This window comes from Petromyzon marinus, chromosome 11 (assembly GCF_048934315.1).
Source record: "Petromyzon marinus isolate PM22_M1 ecotype Great Lakes invasive population chromosome 11, UKy_Petmar_22M1.pri1.0, whole genome shotgun sequence".
NCBI lineage: Eukaryota > Metazoa > Chordata > Hyperoartia > Petromyzontiformes > Petromyzontidae > Petromyzon > Petromyzon marinus.
In genome coordinates, this window is record NC_133677.1 from 2,597,092 (window position 1) to 2,608,254 (window position 11,163).

At 44.4% G+C, this 11,163-nt stretch overlaps 1 protein-coding gene across 5 annotated transcripts in view; it reads right to left on the bottom strand.

The window, feature by feature from the left end:
• Positions 1-11,163, bottom strand: part of LOC116941355 (A-type potassium channel modulatory protein KCNIP2-like) — a 167,940-nt gene that overhangs the window by 84,461 nt on the left and 72,316 nt on the right. The window lies entirely within an intron of this gene.

An 11,163-nucleotide genomic window follows, 5' to 3' on the forward strand; every position in this document is an offset into this window, starting at 1 on the left:
TCTGTGTATGACTTGCGTAGTAAAAAATAAACATTAGATACTAACACACGTGATTGTAAGCGTGTATCTACCATCAGCCTTAATAATCAATTGTTATCCATTAACCTATCAATCGTTACACCCGTAGTAAAAACGACACAAAAACAGTTCAGCCGGGCAAATAATCTTACCAGCAACCCACTGCATTCCCAAACTGCTACGGGGATGTTTTGTTTTTGTGGCCAAGAAGCAGGAGACAGATTATAATTACAGATACATATGCAAATGTGGGGATACGCACTGAGCGCTATGGAAATTTCATTATATTTCGCGACAATATTAATCTCACCAAAGCAGGTGGAAGAATAAAAAATAACCAAAGTGGATATTAAGTATAGCCGAGCCAGCGTATCCCTTTCAGAGGTGGTGGGGACTCGTCCGTGGAGTTATGAGCCAATTTGTGCCCAGGCAAAACGCACATAAATATTGCACCGAATTTTATTGCTGCGGACATCTGGCCAGACCGCCGTGCTCTTCACAGGCAGACCAGTCGGGAATTGTTTCCACTTGGGAGTCAGAAAGAGAGCGGGTACGCGTCACGCATGACTAATTTAAGACGAACGTCAACACTGTTCTCTTGAGAGCGCGCGCGTGTGCGCGCGCCTTTAAGCCCGCGCGCCTTTAACTGCAGAAAAGTTCGTCAGTGATCGCCCATTGTAGACGGCGTACGGAGGAATGACCAAAGCCTTACAGAGTGTTACTTTTTTCTTTTCTTTCTTCATATGCCCAGTCAAGGGTTTTTGGGACATGCTGAGGGGAGTTGAGAGACGATGTAGCCGAAGAGTGAGCAACGGTGGTGAACGGCATCTCTAAACAGCGGAACTCACAAAGTGCATCCCAATTCTAGATTTGAAGCTTTCGTGACTGCAAGGATTCTTTGTTTTTTTTTCGGTAAAGTCACGTAGGTAAAATAAAATTTAAAATATAAGAAAACAACTAAATTAAATCACGACGTTTCGGAGGCAACACAAGACGGAAGCTTGTGTTGCCTCCGAAACGTCGTGATTTAATTTAGTTGTTTTATTTTATTTTAAATTGTATTTTACCTACGTGACTTTACCGAAAAGTGCATCCCGTTGCGTCCTGTTGGTCCCCTGGACCCTATGGCCCCGATATCTGGAACTTCAGGGATGGAGTGGGGGGGGGGGGGTGAGCTCTCCTGGGAGTCGGAAGATTAAATGAATACAACGAATAGATTAATTAATAAAAAAACACCTCGATTAGCCATCTGGACCAAAGGATCGATGGACTGGCATGTCGCTACAGTGGAAAAGAATGAAAATAGTTACTTAGACTGCAGGAATTCGATGCGCTTAGCCGTGAGGCTCTTTTCCACAGACGTCCAGTAGGGGCACGTTAGCAAGTTACAATAACAACAGCAACAATACAAAATACGGTAGGGAGTGCAAAATAGAGAAAAGGTAAATTCACAAAAGAGAAAGTATGTAAAGACACATTACACACAAGTACATACATTCCTGTCGATTTGGCAACACCAAATGAAAATCGCTCGCTCGATAACATAATACGTTTCGGACAAGCAAGGGTGAAACGATGGCTCTTGAGTGCAGATTTAAACATCTTCACTGACAGGCACCGGCGAGGAAGTAAAATAGTTCTAGAGTGGAAGCAGACAAAATCAAAATCACGAACGCCTGAAGTCGTGTTGACTACATTCTCACTGGGGGTGTGTGAGTCCCCATCTGGTTGTCGAACGTATCACGAGCAAAACACCTACACCGCAAACTTGACGACACAAACCCTCAAGCCTCATCGGAAATTACGCTTTCCTTTTGCATCGCCGAAGGAGTCAAAATATGGCAGTGGAAATGTACTGAATAACCACGGTCGGTGGATGACAACATTAAGTAAAGAACGCTACAAAAATGGTGGAAAATAATGTTATGTCCACAATAATAAAACCGAATGAATAATATAAAATTGAAAACTCGGTGACTGATGTAAAAAAAGAGACCATGCTTTTTACAAATAAAAATACAGGTGACGTAAACTCATTGCAGATAAACAAACGCAAAATCAATGGAATGTACAGCGTGGTGGAATTAATAAAGGTGTGGAAAACCTGTGGGCCGAGGGAGGAATTTCTGACACTAACAGCCACGAGGTGCAGCATCAGCAGCACGCAAGACCGAGAGCCCCCCGCCTCCCCCCCCCCCCCCCCCGATCAGCCGCTCCGGCAACCGCTGCAGGAAGCGTCGGGATGAGCAGCGGGCCTGGGGATTGGCCAGAGAATTCAAAAGGAGAGAGAGCGGGAAAGGAATAACTGGACATGGAGACGGTTAGAGGCAGAGAGAGAGAGAGAGGTGACGGGTGAACTGGTGACAGAGGGAACGTGGGCTGAGGTTAGGAGAGAGTCTCGAACAGGGGTCGGCAAGCGACATAGCAAGAGACATGTTTTTATTTGGTAACAAAATAAAAGCTCAATATAATCAATAGCCGCAATGCACCGTGGTTCAAGTTTTCAAGTTTAAAGTATCATGTATTAGGAATAGCTCTGTGAGCCATGCGGCTCTTGAGTCGGGTGCAACCGCAACAAACTTAATATGAACAGAGAAACATCTTAAAGCGACGACGTGCAACAGAAACATCCTGGATAAACCAGCAAATCTTCCAGAAAAAAGACACCGTATTACAACGCTGTGTGTAAAAATCCCAGTGTGATGCAAGACAAGCAATAACAACCATAAGACAATTAAAATCACGAAGCAGTCCTTAAAGAGCCGTATGCTCTTCCGGAGAAGCATCGTTGCCGACCCCCTGATCTGGAAGGTTCTGGTGGAGAGGAACTAGTAAGGGCGGAACGGAGTGGTGGAAGCAGAGAGAGCACGCGTGGCGTCAAGGACTTTGTTGGTCAATAAAGTACCCCTTAAGGAGCAGAGGAGGGGGTGTGGACCTCCTTAACGAAGGTTCACGTTATAAAGATCGTGCTGTGAGCGTCGAGTGCCGGGCTGAAGGAGGAGGTGCACCCATAGCCAGCGGAAGGGATCGACAGAGTACAGAAATCGTAAAAAAAAATATTTTGCATTTAAAATTCCGCACACAAAAGTGAAATTGCATGTGAATTTCGATCGTCGCTGTTGTTGTTGTTGCGCTTCAAATAATAAACCTGAAAGGAATTAGGATTCTGCTCGAAAAGTAATTTAACATTAACTAATAGAGGATTCGCATTGTCGATCAAACGGTCCACCGATCGATCACGCAATGAGTTCATTACGCCAATCAGACTGCTCAGGGCTCGCGATGTTATCGCGAAAGTCTGTTCCTAAAACATGTCCTGTGGTCACACTTTAATTTCGCTTCAGAGTTCAGGAAAGAAACACTTCACCCAATTCCACCCAATTCTATAACTCAGATGATGTCTCGACTCGCAATTTAATCTCCTCTGCTAAATAAAAAAAAACAATCTCATTGTTGTGCTTTTTTTGTTGAAGCACATAAATCTCGTATGCTTGCCTTAGGTGACCTTGCTTGCTCCAATGTAATAAAGAATATTCCAGACGTGCTTCCATATCGGACCGCATTTGACCTGACATTTTAAAATGTAAGGAGCCAAGTCAGCTCACCTCGGTAGATGGGCGGATGCACCGGATTATTTGATGTACAATATAACAAACTCCAAACAGGCGTCACTGCCTTTAAATATATATGTACACAACAACATTCATATCATCTTACATCCACTGACATTTCATACTTGTATTTGTCGAATCCATCGCTCAAAAGCAAAGTAAATGTGTCCCTTTCTGAAAGAAATCAAATATATACGGCAGCTATTGGCAAGTTTGATGGCATACAATTTTTTGGTGGAAATTCCACATTCCCATTGCTGTACTGTGGAACTTAGGATGCATATTTGGAGACATGTATGCACGCTTGGAACTACACTCGCAAAAAGAAGAAGGTACACACACATGGATTCGGGGATAAACACATTGGGCTTGAGCAGGAGAAATTGTTAGATTGGATGATGGCTTATGTACGAGACTGGTGATGGAATGGCAGTCAAAGGAGAGAACGCATCCAAGAGTCAGAACACCATGGAGACGGAACGTTAAGATCGGTTCATATGCATAATTGAGATGGACGGTAGCAGGACCTAACCCTGAGGAAATGCAATGGCATGGGGAGGCCTTCAAATCAGTGGATAGACCATGGTCGACAACGACGTTGGACGTTGACTTCCCAAAAAGTGATACTTCATTTATCGACCCCTATACAGATGATAGGCTCATCAACCCCCCCCCCCCCCCCCAAACACGAGACGTTCTTTTTTTTTTACTCGGATAATTCTTCGACGGCGAACCGTGCACTCTAACCAGACCCATCATCTGCTTGAGTGGACATCTGCTGATAGCAGTGTGACGATGCAGAGATGGCCCCTCCTCAGACGGAGAATGATCTGGGCCACCGCTTCGTGGGAAGCGCTCGCCCCGGATGGCTGCGGCGAGGCAAGGAGGTCATCGTTACCCCCGGACCGAGTCGCTGCCACTCGGATTAGCATCGCTGATCGCTCAAAGTCGGCGAGAGATCCGTCAGGCCGAATGGATCGAGTCTCCCGCTTATAAATTGAACGGCGGTATTTTTCCCCGCGGAGGCGACGCGATCGTCCCGCACTGCTGTGGGGGGGGGGGGGGGGGGGTAAGGGCGCACGCGACGCACGCGACAGGGAAATCAGTCTGGGAGGGCTTCCCATCATTCAGCGCCAGCTTTGTCGACGTGCAAACGAACAACGTGTGCCGCGATCGTTTCTCCACGTCGCGGCAGGGCCCACGGCGCTGTTGGGTAGGGTTCTGTGATTTGTTGTAATGGAATAGCAGCAACAACAAAAAAACCCCCCACGGAATAGAATGTTAAAACCGTACGAAGAGCAATCAAAGACGTGAAAACTACTCAAAAATCAGAATATGTATTTATACTGGAGGAATCCGAATCGATTTCCATCTCTTTGTCATTGATGTCCTGTAGATAACATCTATAGCGTCGATATTCCCTGCACGTGCCGGGAGCATCCTGCTAAATAACACGCGGCACAACCCCGAAAACACATCCAAGAACTAAAGACATTAAAACATCGTATACAGGAGGCATCCGTTGCAAACGTTTCTAACTTAATGTTTCAGGTGTCGCTATAGTGACTATCCCACTAGCCAGCACGTTGAGATATGTTGTTAAACGGATGAGAGGCTAAAGATTAGGTCGCCTTGCAAAGAGAGCGAATAACTTCACTAATTCATAGAGAAGTAAAGATTCACCTGCAAAAAAAACAAACTTGATGAATTGTCATGATTCACAGCAAGGATGCAATTTAAGAATGAGTTGTTTTTCCCCCATCTCATTTTTGTCATATCATTGATATTGTTTCGCATGTTGTTTCTGTCTAATTCTTACAGTTATGTTTTGATTTAAAGCTTTTGTGACTGCAGGAATTCATATTCTTGGTTCTCTCGGTAAAGTCACGTAGAAGGAAACAATAAAATAATAAAAATATAAAACAACAAAATTCTCACGACGTTTCGACTGCAACACAAGCAATCATCATCAGGTGTGAAACCCACAGCAAGAATTTTTTTTTAAAAAGTGGCGGTTATTTTTAACGTTAGCACCACGGAGAGCGATTTGGCAGTTATTCAGATGGACGAGTCCATCTATGTTCGGAAAAGAGGAGGGGGGAGACGAAAATAATGGATGCGGTCTGAAAGCCTAAATTGACATTTGCTCTAATGTACACACACAACAGATTCCCACAGACGATGTAACGTGTGTATCATGAGCATCTGTGAAAAGAGCTTTTATAGCTCAATCCGATTCTTCCAGTATAAATAAATGACTGACTAATCCAGGACTTACAGCCGGGTCTGTCCGGGTTGACAATCCGGATAGTATTGCGACACTTGGCACACCACATCCAGTATACACCTCGAGGCGTGACTGTGGCGACTAATCGTACTCCGGTCTTCCAGCGACCGGAAGAGAAAAAAAAATTTTTAGTGGGAAATTAAGCCCTGGATGAACCGATATATATATTTCGTCACTGTTGACACGAAGTTCAATTGCTGTACATGGCACCCGTTGCAGCAGGAACTCGCAACGAATCTCCGCTGCCCATTGTATGCACGCTGAACATCTCCGGCACCGTGCGTAGCCAATGATCACGACTGCTCATCAGCAGCCAGAGCAGCCCCTGCAACCTAAAGATCCGCCACAGGTCTGAACGGGAGGTGGGGGAGGGCGACAACCCACAGGGGAGCCCATGGGATGACCTTAAACTAGGGCTATATTGATTTCCTTCACACAGCAAGCCATACCAGGGGTATCATCCACGTCGGTTTTTTTAAGCAGAGATTATCTTTAATTAAAAAAAAACTAACAAATAACAGTAATAATACCAATAAACGGTATAAAACAAGATTCCTGTGCCAATGCAGTTTTAAATGGATAGAAACTCCTGCGTAATGCGCGGCAGTTAACCTGTTGTACGGTGAGATGTATGCGCCTTTTCCACGTTATATTTGCGAGAGACAAAAAAAAATCAATGAACAATTATAACTACTCGGCAACGATGAACGATTATCATTGTGTGAGTGATTTGTTAATATCTTGAGACCTTTGATAGGATTCGTGATTGTAGAATACTTTGCCGGGACCGTGGTGCCAAGGCACGTTAGGAGACTATCGGTGCATTGCAATGCCAATGAACTCGATGTGAATTCTTAATTAACTGTCCGTAGCTTCTTGCCAGCGCTGTCGACAGGATCCCGTATTTTAAAAGGGATATGGCAGGCACCTAAAATCGCGCGACGATTCATCGTGTGTAAAATCCATCCTCGCGCTCGCATCGTGCACACGTCAAGTTAGGCGAAAAACGATTGGTCAAAATGCCTGCAGATTACTGAACATGCAAACGATATACTTACATGACATTTTTCGCTGACGGAGCAAATGAAACTGCACCGATGAGACGGGCAAATGAGAAACGATGAAAATGAGACCGAATGTGGTGTTCATTACACAGATTTCAGAATGGCGAAGTGCTGAGCTAACCGCCGACTGGGAATTGAACTCATAAGCTCACGATTGCAAGTTCTGGACTCTAACCACTGCACTATCAGGCTGAATGCACAGTGGGTATACAACGTATCGTTAATTAATTAATCCTACATTGTTAATCAAACAATACCCACTCAGCCTGCCACACATGTCGTGTTTGCAAGGTGATTTTTCAAAACACTGCTTCACAAATCACTCCTAGCTGATGGTTCCAACATGGTTAATCCATTCAGAACTCTTGCAGAGCAGTGCACCATCGCCATGGGGGAAGAGAATATCCCAGAGGTACAGTGGGATATTTTCAAGTGATTTCTTAACCACATTCGAGGTGCTGCAGAGAGAAATGTTCATCACATGACATTCCAACATTTAAATGGTCATAACTAGAATATTTTCATATCAAGTAATTCAATGTGCATGTGGTCATTGGTGACAAGGCAGCGACCATGAACTCCGCACCTCTGATGAGCACTATTAGCTACGTACGGTGCGAAAGAAGTTCAACAGTACATGCAACTCGCTCCATTTGAGAACCCTTGTCTAAACACGGACAGTGGTCCCATCCCAACACTCCGTCACCTGTGCCATCCAGTTTTACTCTGGCGCTACTACAAACTCTGCTGGCACTCGTCTTCACTTGAGCCCAAATGAGGAGCAGCACAGAGGGCATTTAGTGCCCTTATGGGACAATGATGAGACGGCTGAATAGCACAAACGCGTTTTACCGATTTGCCAAACGTTAAATTAATTACCCATTAGAAAAAAGTCATTTTTTATCTTTTACAAAATAAGCTCAGATTATTTTGCTCAAGGTTAATTATCATTCCGGCAAAGTAAAATGACCAATTTATCATACTTTGATTTTTTTTAAACATATTACAGAGACAGTCAAAAATGTGCGCTAATGGAATATTAAATTGTGAGCATAGATTCAAATTAATCACATTACCTTATATATGTGTGTCTACAATATCACCATCCTCATTCTATGAACTAATTTTAATTGTTATTATGAAAATAATTGCTTCTATCATTTTAAGACAAATGAAATGTGGTTAGAGATGCTCCGTTCATTTAAAATTAATCCTTCACTCTAAAAGTATGTACGCGTGGATTTTCTGGATTGCACCCATTTATAAGAATACCTGATGAGGCTTTGAAATGCAGGAGAATATCTATTCAACTTAGGGCGAAGCCAGTCTCTCTACTGATGGAAATATTGAATCAGAATATTAAACAATGTGTATACATTAATAAAGGTTGTTTGATGGAAGAGTTCATTTAAGAAACCGGGCCAAATCCATGTGTTAAGCCTGCCGTGCATGTCTCGGAGGCCGCTCTCCTAGCTTACTTTTTACATGCTAATTTCTCACATTAACATCATGCTAATCCCTCACATTAACATAGCCACTTCTGTGCCCTCGTTTAGGAGGCTGCTCTTCTATCTTACAGTTCCATGCTAATTTCTCACATTAACATCATTAGCCCTGGCCACTTCTTTACAACCCTTGAGCTACACCCATTTCAAACCTTTTAAAACAGTTTGCCTCAGCAGCAGACCATGCTTTCCCACCTGATGATGGACGTTTATGCTGCGCCCGAAACGTCGTGATTTATTTTATTTTATACCTACGTGACTTTACCTAAAGAACCAAAAAGTACAGTATATTCTCGTAACGTATTCATTTCTTAAGCCGTAGGAAGCAACACAACAGATTTCCTCATTAACGGGACGAAATGTCCGTTCAGCCTCCTCGACGGGATATTTTTTCAACTCGTGACAACAAAAACCGAGCACAACTCCCCCAAGATCTCGCACCTCCGATGAGCACGGTTGGCCACGTGCAGTGCGCGAAAGAAGTTCGACGTTTCGGAGGCTAAGCTCAATCTGCGGGAGAAAAAAAACTTTCCACTGCGAACCCTGCGCCGTGCGACAATCACCCTCCCAAAAAAACTAAACAACAAAAAAAGGAAGCCGTCTCGTGAGAGAAACGTTGTCAGGCCCACCCACAGGCGCAATTCGTCCAGGACCTTAAACAAAAGAAGGTCTCACAAGAGGCCTGAATTGTTTTTGTTCACATACCTATCAATCTGTTATCAGTGCCCTGCCTTATTACAGACCAATTCAGACCTTATTTGGTCACCCCGTGCCCTTATATAAATCTCAACGTGCATCCTACAAAGTCCCACCACAAGGGAGAAACACAAAGGCAATAATGTCCCCCGTATTGAAACGGCTGTACGCCGTATGGCACCTGGAAACTCAATTTCCCTGTACAAGAATACGGGGTAAACCGTACGGTTTGACAGGTATGCGTTCATGAAAAAAAAATGGGAGGCTCCACGTGGCATTCTTCCTCTGACCGCCAGCACTGGGCCTCCAGGAACTTTTGGACAGCCCTCCGAGTGTTGTATGTATTGCACTTCTTGGACCCAGAAACGCCTCACCGAGTCTCGTGACTCTTTGTCAGGAGGCTCGTGTTGATAGCTCAATGCTACCCGATGATTATGAGGATGACGACAACCCAGGAAAACATTGGTTGCACGTGATTCCCTCGACGACACTGTTTTTCATTGCAAGGCCCGCGAGCGTCTAGCGGCCCCTGGTGGCCTTTAGTGCAGCCACCGACAATACACAACAAGTGTAGTACCAGAACGAATGATTTCGCACTGCCCTCTGCTGCTCGCGAATAGTCCTCGAGCCGCGGCCGATAATAACCTGGGGGTGTGCGTGGTGGTCACTCATCCCCGGCACTGCCCAGGCTACAACATGGCACCTTTGTTTTGCCAGTATCAAAGTATGATAAAATAAGAAGAGGTTTTTACCCTTTGATAATTAACATATGGCATTTTATTTTAAACTGATTGGTCTACACCACAGCCTTCTTTAGGGCCTTGTCTCACCTGTGTAAGACCAGAGAACGCCAAAAGCCCCTAAAGGAGGCTGTCTCTGGTGTAGGCCAATCGGTTTCAAAGACAATGCCATATATTATCAGAGCATGTTTTTGTCAGTATGTTCACCACAAGCACTGTGTGTGTGGCTAATACAGTACTTGATTCCTTGCAAAAGGTTTATATTTGGTGTTTGAGCATCTTAACACCCCCTTGTATTATTGCCAGAAAGGGTAAAAAAACTATTATTATTTTTTCATACTACACAGGCTAAAATTGTTTTGCTTCCGAGACCCGATGACAGTGTGCCGCATTGTGGGCGACTTGGTCATCCTGGCTTGCTTGTTGCGGGATGTACGCGCGCGCGTGTGTGTGTGTGTGCAAATCTGCCGTTAGGCATTGGCTTTATTCATGCGAATGAAAGATTTGGTTGATTTATGCGGCAACGCTTTTCACTTTGTATCCCCCCCCCCCCCTCCCAAATATCTAAACACCGTCCATGTGTTGTCACGGACAGATGCACACTCGTGTGTTGTCAGCCCCTCATGAACACTTACCCAGGCATCCGGATTCTACGGGGAAAGAAAATGACATTTGCTGCACAACACCACCACCTTGTGGGAAAGTTGGAATTTAATGCATTTACATCGTAAAGTTCTCTTTCTCTGTTCTGCATGGGTTTCCTCACCAGTTCTCTGTTTTTCTTCCATTGCTAAAACAACATACGATGTAATTGGTGGTGTTGAAAAACGATACAGTATTTGGATTTACATTATAGCCGTTTCTAAACATCTAGACCATGTACAAATCAAGGCTTCGCCATACGATGAGGTATTTTCTGTGACCAAACCATCTTATACCTGGCCGGTCTCTTCAACTCTCTGAAGCTAAGCAGTTTTGGAACCTGGTTCGTGCTTGGATGGGTGTATCACCAGTGCTTGCCAAGTGTTGTAGACATGAGACTGCGAGGTGGCCTGCGGCTCCGGGGCTGAATGTGGCTCTTTAAGCATTGCTTCGTGATGCTATTCACATGCAATGCGGCTCTTGAAATATTCGTTAATTTTTTGTTAATGACCAAATTCGGAGGAAAAAAATGGCTCTTCTTGTTATTTTGGTAACCGACCCCTGGTCTAAGAGAAGCATGGGGTTTTAGGCATGACTATA